The sequence below is a fragment of the Sus scrofa genome, chromosome 13 (assembly GCF_000003025.6).
Source record: "Sus scrofa isolate TJ Tabasco breed Duroc chromosome 13, Sscrofa11.1, whole genome shotgun sequence".
In the NCBI taxonomy this organism is placed as follows: domain Eukaryota; kingdom Metazoa; phylum Chordata; class Mammalia; order Artiodactyla; family Suidae; genus Sus; species Sus scrofa.
The window spans coordinates 99,706,449-99,713,176 of NC_010455.5; positions in this window are offsets into that span (position 1 = coordinate 99,706,449).

The window sequence follows — 6,728 nt, forward strand, 5'->3', positions numbered from 1 at the left end:
TGTGTACATGACATTTTCACATATTCATTAGCTCTATGTACTTTTCTTTTTGCGTGAATTGCCTACTAAATTTTTCCCAATTCATCTGTTGAGGTATTCATCCTCTTGGTCATTGTCTGTGTACTTGAGAAATTTAGGGCAGTAACTGTGTATAACTTTTACTAGAAATAATTGTCCAGTTTGCTAATTGTCTTTTCATTCTTCTTTTTTTTTTTTTAATTTTGCTTATTTTATGTACATACTGTTTTTGAAACATATAAGAGCTGTAGGTCTTTCTTTGCCTTTGGGATGCTTGCATTTTTTTTTAACTTTGGAAAGTTTCCCTGATCCAGGAATTTGACATTGTCTTCCAGTTTGGTTGTTTTTGTTTGTTTTTTAGGGCCACATATGTGGCATATGGAAGTTCCCAGGCTAGTGTTTGAGTTGGAGCTGCAGCTGAGGCCTACACCACAGCCACAGCAATGCAGGATCTGAGCCGCACCTGTGACCTACACCACAGCTCAAGGCTACACCGGATCCTTAACCCACTGAGCAGAGCCAGGGATCAAACTCACAAACCTCATGAATACTAGTCAGGTTTGCTACCGCTGAACCACAATAGGAACTCCCAAGAGAGGAGAGGCCTGAGCCCCGCATACTCTATTTCTTCTTCTAAACTTATCAGTAAGGTACTTCCCTCCCCTACCCTAGGGAGGAAAAAGTGAGGGCTTGCAAGAGAAGTGGGATCTGGGAGCCTAGCCAAAGACCCTGTGCGTAGAAACACACACTTAGGAGCAGCTTCTCCCATTCCTTCCTCCAACCTTTCCCACCTCTACCAATAAATATCTGTCACCATTCACTGGAGGATCCTTCACTTCCATCCTGTGCTGTGATGCCATCTTTATCATCATCATATATAGTCTATGGGCTATTTCTGGCCTATCTACCCTGTTTTATTAAACTGCACTAGCAGTAGAAACAAACTGAAAACATTATTTTTTTCCATTGCTTTTTCTTCTTCCTTTTTTGTCTTTTTAGGGCCGCACCCACAGCATATGGAGGTTCCCAGGCTAGGGGTCAAATTGGAGCTGTAGCTGCCAGCCTACATCACAGCTCAGAGCAATGCCAGATCCTTAACCTACTGAGTGAGGCCAGGGAAGGAACTCGAGTCCTCAGGGATACTGGTCAGATTCGTTTCCGCTAAGCCACGACGGGAACTTCTCCACTGTCTTTTAACTTTCTGGGAAAACTAATTCCTCTTTGCCACCTGCCTTTCTTTTTTTTCCTCAAAATGTATTAGTTACTATTGCCTGTTGTCCTCTAGATGCACTTGAGAATGATTTTGTCATATTTCAAAAATAACCCTATTGGGATTTGAGTTGAAGTTATAACTATAAATTAATTTGGTAGGAAATGACGTCTTTATAATATTCAGTTCTCCCATCCAAGAACATGTTATGGTTCTAGAATTTTTTTTAATTAATTAATTTATTTATTTTTGTCTTTTAGGGCTGTACCCTTGGCATATGGAGGTTCCCAAGCTAGGGGTCCAATTGGAGCTATAGCCAGTGGCCTATGCCACAGCCACAGCAATGCAGGATCTGAGCTGAGTCTTCAACCTACACCACAGCTCATGGCAACACCGGATCTTTAAACCACTGATCGAGACCAGGGATTGAACCATCATCCTCATGGATGCTAGTTGGGTTCGTTACCCACTGAGCCACAACAGGGACTCCTGGTTTTAGTTATTCAAGTCTTCTTTTATATCTTGTAGTAAAATCTTGTCATTTATGCATATAAATCTTTCATATTTCTTGTTAAGTTATATATAGGCATTTCATCTCTTTTGCTGCTATTGAGAATGCAGTATTTCTTTCCATTGTTTCCTCACTTGTTATAGTTAGTAAATGGAAAATCCAGCAATTCTCAGATATTTATCTTAATATACGTGTGTGTACCTTTCATAGATTATCATTCCTTTTATTCTTTTGTTAATGTCAATACTTTCTTCCTTGGGCTTTTCAGACCAGAGCTTTCCTCTTGATGTGCTATATTCCAAGAGCAGGACTGGGGGGCTTTGTAAGATACTGACTGCCCAGCAGTCAGGGAAGGCCCAATGTGGCCACTTGAAGCTAGTCATCTGCAATCAGGAAGCTCCTTGGAGGCTCAAGAGAGCCCCAAGCAGAAGAGCTCTGACTGTGTGAGGTCACTATTAGCAATGAGCACAAGTGGCCACATCCTATACGTCATGCCTCATGACAACCTATTAAACCAAGACAATGGGTGCCCTCCAGTCAGGATGCCCCTTCCATGCCAACAAGGCACATCTCTGCCTTGTGACCATGGGACCATGGAGCTTCTGGGGGGGGGGGGTAGGTACCAGGTGCCCCAGTGCCCAGATCATAGCCCAGGGGGGTTCAGAGCAGACATTTCACCCAGTGGCAGCTTGGAATCTTGGTCCTGACACACAGCGGATGCTGCCACATATTTGTACTGATGGATTCCTTTTTTTTTTTTTTTTTAAGCTCAGCAATGACATGATTTAAGTGCACATTATTTATTTATTTATTTATTTATTTATTTTTATTACAGTTGATTTCCTGGGCATATATACTGATGGATTCTTTTAGTGACATTCAAGCTACTTGCAAGGTGACTGACTGTCCCAATAACATCTGTTTTTTCTTCATATTAGAGCTTCATCACTACCTTGAAGTACAAGATATAAAAAAGGTATGTTGCTTGGAAAAATCTATTTGCATCATCACAAGAAATTCAAATATTATATCTGTCTATGAAAGAATGAAAGAGCTGTTAGATTCTCTTGAAAACCACTATAAATTTTAAAGTTTAAGGAAATTAAACAAATTTTAACTTAGCAGATTATATGAACAAAGTTTCTCATTCATGTTGACTAGCAAGAGCGCATCATTAGCAAGTCAACACCAATAAGTGTTCGTTAATTTAAAATACATGTTCAGGCATCTAATCTTACATTAAAGTTATGTCCAAAGAAGTAAGCCTAGGTAATTTCAGAATATTTTACATGAAAATTTTATATAAGCTCAATACTGAATATCTTCCCTAATACATTTTATTTGTAACATCATAATTACATAATATACACCAAGCTACAGAACATTGCCCCCAGATTCCCTATGGTTTATTCCAATATATCTTACAGATATTATCATTTTTTTCATTTGCTATACATGAAACAGTACTAAGAATCTCAGTTTTACAACAGTAAACATTATCTACAAATCATAAAATTATGCACCCTCCTTTATAAAGACTTGGTATTTCTGCTTTAAGCTATTGTAAAACTAAAATTTCCACACACAAAAAAAGAAAAAAAACAGAAGTTCCCACTATGGTGCAATAGGATCAGTGGCATCTCTAGAGTGCTGGGATGCAGGTTTGATTCCCAATGCAGCACAGTGGGTTAAGTATCCGGCATTGCCACAGCTGCGGCATAGGCCCAGGAACTCAAAATATGGCAGGGTGGCAAAAAAATAATAATAAGTTTTTTAATTAAAAAAAAAAAAAAGACAACATAGCAACCCCAACTGTGTTTTTTTTGATCTGACCACTTCCTGTCTTCTCCAAGGCCATGTGCCATCAGGCGTCTCATTTTTCTCCTGAATCATTAATCTCTTCTTTTCCAAGGCTCCTTCCCTTCAGCTTAAAAAACAAGATCAAATTCTCAGTCTTAAAAAAGGAAGGAAGGAGTTCCTGTTGTGGTTCAGCAGTAACGAATCCCACTAGTATCGATGAGTGAGCTCGGTGCAGGTCATATACACAGCTCGGATGCCAAGTTGCTGTGGCTGTGGTGTTGGCCAGCAACTGTAGCTCTGATTTGACCCCTAGCCTGGGAACTTCCATATGCCTCAGACCTAAAAAGCAAAAAAAAAGCAAAAAAAAAAAAAAAGGGAAAGAATATTATTCCATTCCCTTTGCATTCCCAAGTGAGTATTTTGTCTCTCACCCTCCTTTCACCAAATTTTGTCAAAAAATGTTTACAATGACTTCTCCTCCTCCCTCTACCCTCAATTACTCCTCAGTTCACAGTAGTCTGGTTCCTGCCCTGGCCATGCTACCAAAACCATCTCCTTTGTGCAAACCCCTGTGGTCTCTTTTCAGTCCTCATCATCCTTGGCATCTTTGCTGATTACTCTCTTTTTCCTTTTTAAAAAGCTATTATTTATTCAGCATGTCTTCTGAATCAGGAATTGTCCCAAGCGATTTATTTAGATCACTGAACTCAATCTTCACAATAGCCTTATTTTGGGCATGTCTTACCCTATCCATTTTACAGATGAGGAAACCAAGATGCAGAAAGATAAGCAATTCATTTGGCATATGCCAAAACTTTTCAATCCCTGGTTGGATTCTATGACATTTTGTTTGCCTTGTTCTTTATTCTTATCCTGTACCTCTGTTGCACATTTCCGAAATTAGGAAATATTTTTCATTCATTATTCTTTCAAATTTTTTTTCTGAAGTTCCCTCCTTCTACTCTTTTTCTGGAACTCTGACAACACGATGGTAGACATTTTACTAACCTCCCACAGGAGAGAAAGAGGGTCTTACTGTCATTGTCAAATCTTTTTTTTTTTTTTTTTTTTCTGTTCAGATTAGATCATTTCTATTGACTCTATCTTCTGTTATATCCATTCTGTTGTTCAGACCCTCTGGAGAGCTTTTTATTTGGTTGTATTTTTTAGTTCAAAAATTCCCATCTGTTTTTTTTTATAGCTTCTATTTCTTTGCTGAGATGTTCTACTTCTCCATTCTTTTCAAGATTGCTTGCCCTTACTTCTTGGAGGATTTCTATAATGGCTACTTAAAAGTTATAATTCCAAGGGAGTTCCCATTGTGGCTCAGCAGAAACGAATCTAACTAGTATCCATGAGGATGCAGGTTCAATCCGTGGCCTTACTCAGTGGGTCAGGGATCTGTTGTTGCCATGAGCTGTGGATCCCATGTTGCTGTGACTGTGGCATAGGCCAGCAGCTGTAGCTTCCATTTGACCCCTGGCCTGGAACTTCCATATGCCTCAAGTGTGGCCCTAAAGAGCAAAAAAAAAAAAGTCATAGCTCCAAAATCTACGTCATCTATGCATTGGCATTTGTCATTCATCTTTCTTGTGCATTGACATTTCCCTGATTCTTTGTATGGTGAGTAATTTTGGATTCTACCTTTGATATTCTGATTGTTATATGAGACTTGAGGTCTTCCTTAAATCCTATGAAGAATTTTGATATTTCTGTCTCAGCAGGCAATTGATCTGGTTGGATTTAGGTCACAAGTTCTGACCAGCCTTCTGTGGATTGCAGTTCTACATACAGTTCAGTTTTCAAGTCTTTGCAGAGCTGTTGCGATTGAAGCCCTCTGTATGACATGCGTGACCAGTGTGGGACCAGCATGACAGTCTATTCCACAGTTCAATTCTCATAGCTTTTGGTAATCTATTTAAAGTCAGATCTACACGTGTGCAGATCAAGGGTGAGCTCAAGGGTTCATAAACAAACTGATGGTGTTGATTTCCTGAGTGCCTCTCTTTCCCTCATCTTAATCTTTTCAGTCTGAATGTTCACTTACCCCACTCTACTGTATACTTCCTAGAACATGGAGTATGCATTCCTAAACATGGAATGTGCACTCAATATGATAGGGTCAGTTAAGTATCATGTCCACCCCTGGACCAATAACAGCATCAGGGGATACCTTGAACTGATTGGCTTACACCAATTAGGACACACCTCAGGGGCTGAGGATGGTTGACACTTGACAAAATCGGGCTCTGTGAAGAACAGGGACAGAGCTATTGGATAGACGACAAGTAGTTTTTGGACGATGCTTCTCTCCTTTTCTTCCCTAAACTCCTAGATGTCAGCAACACACTCCCAATCACTCAGGCTTAAAACCTCAGTTTTCATCCCCTCTGATTGTCTTGTCCCCATCCTCACCTCTGCAAACATCCAGGGAGATGCTCAGCCTAGAGATGCCTCCTCATCAAGGGCTCTCTCTTTCATCCTCTCTGTCTAGCCATATTTTAAAGCCTCCTTTCTGGTTTCCTTGCCTCAGATTTCCCCTCTCCATGATTAGCTTCCAAAAACAGAGATCAAGGGATAAGCAAACCCCCATGGCCTACAGAACAAAGCCCTTAGCACTGCGATCAAGCCCCTCCCCCTCTTCTCCCCCTGCCTTTCCATGCCTAGGGTCATTTGGCCCCTCTGCCCTCCAGAACCCAGTAGCTTCACGTAACTAAAAGTCAGTCCTTAAACATACCCTGCATATTAAGCCTTTTGTTTCAGCTCTGTCCTCCTAAAAGACCTTGCTACCCAGTCACATTATGCAAGGCTCAGATAACATGCCATGTTCTCATTGAAGGCCCTGAGACCACACCAAGTCAGCATTTATCTCCCTTGTCCCTTAGGTCTTCTGGACATCTCTGCTGTAGCTCTTGAGCATGTATGCCCTGAGATGCACTGTTGTCTCCTGCACTAGAGCATGAGATACTTAAGATGGGAGAACATCTCTTGTTCTCCTTTGTAGCCCCCGACAGTGCCTGGCCCAGTACCTCAGATGCAGTGACTACTGAAGACATGGTTGTTTCATTAAATTCAGTTAAATGGACTTGACTCTTTAGCCTCTGGTGTAATATTCTTGGGATCAAAACAATCCAGAAAAATAATTTTCTCCTTCTACTGGCTTCTCTGTATGTCTTCTTCAGAAAGGCA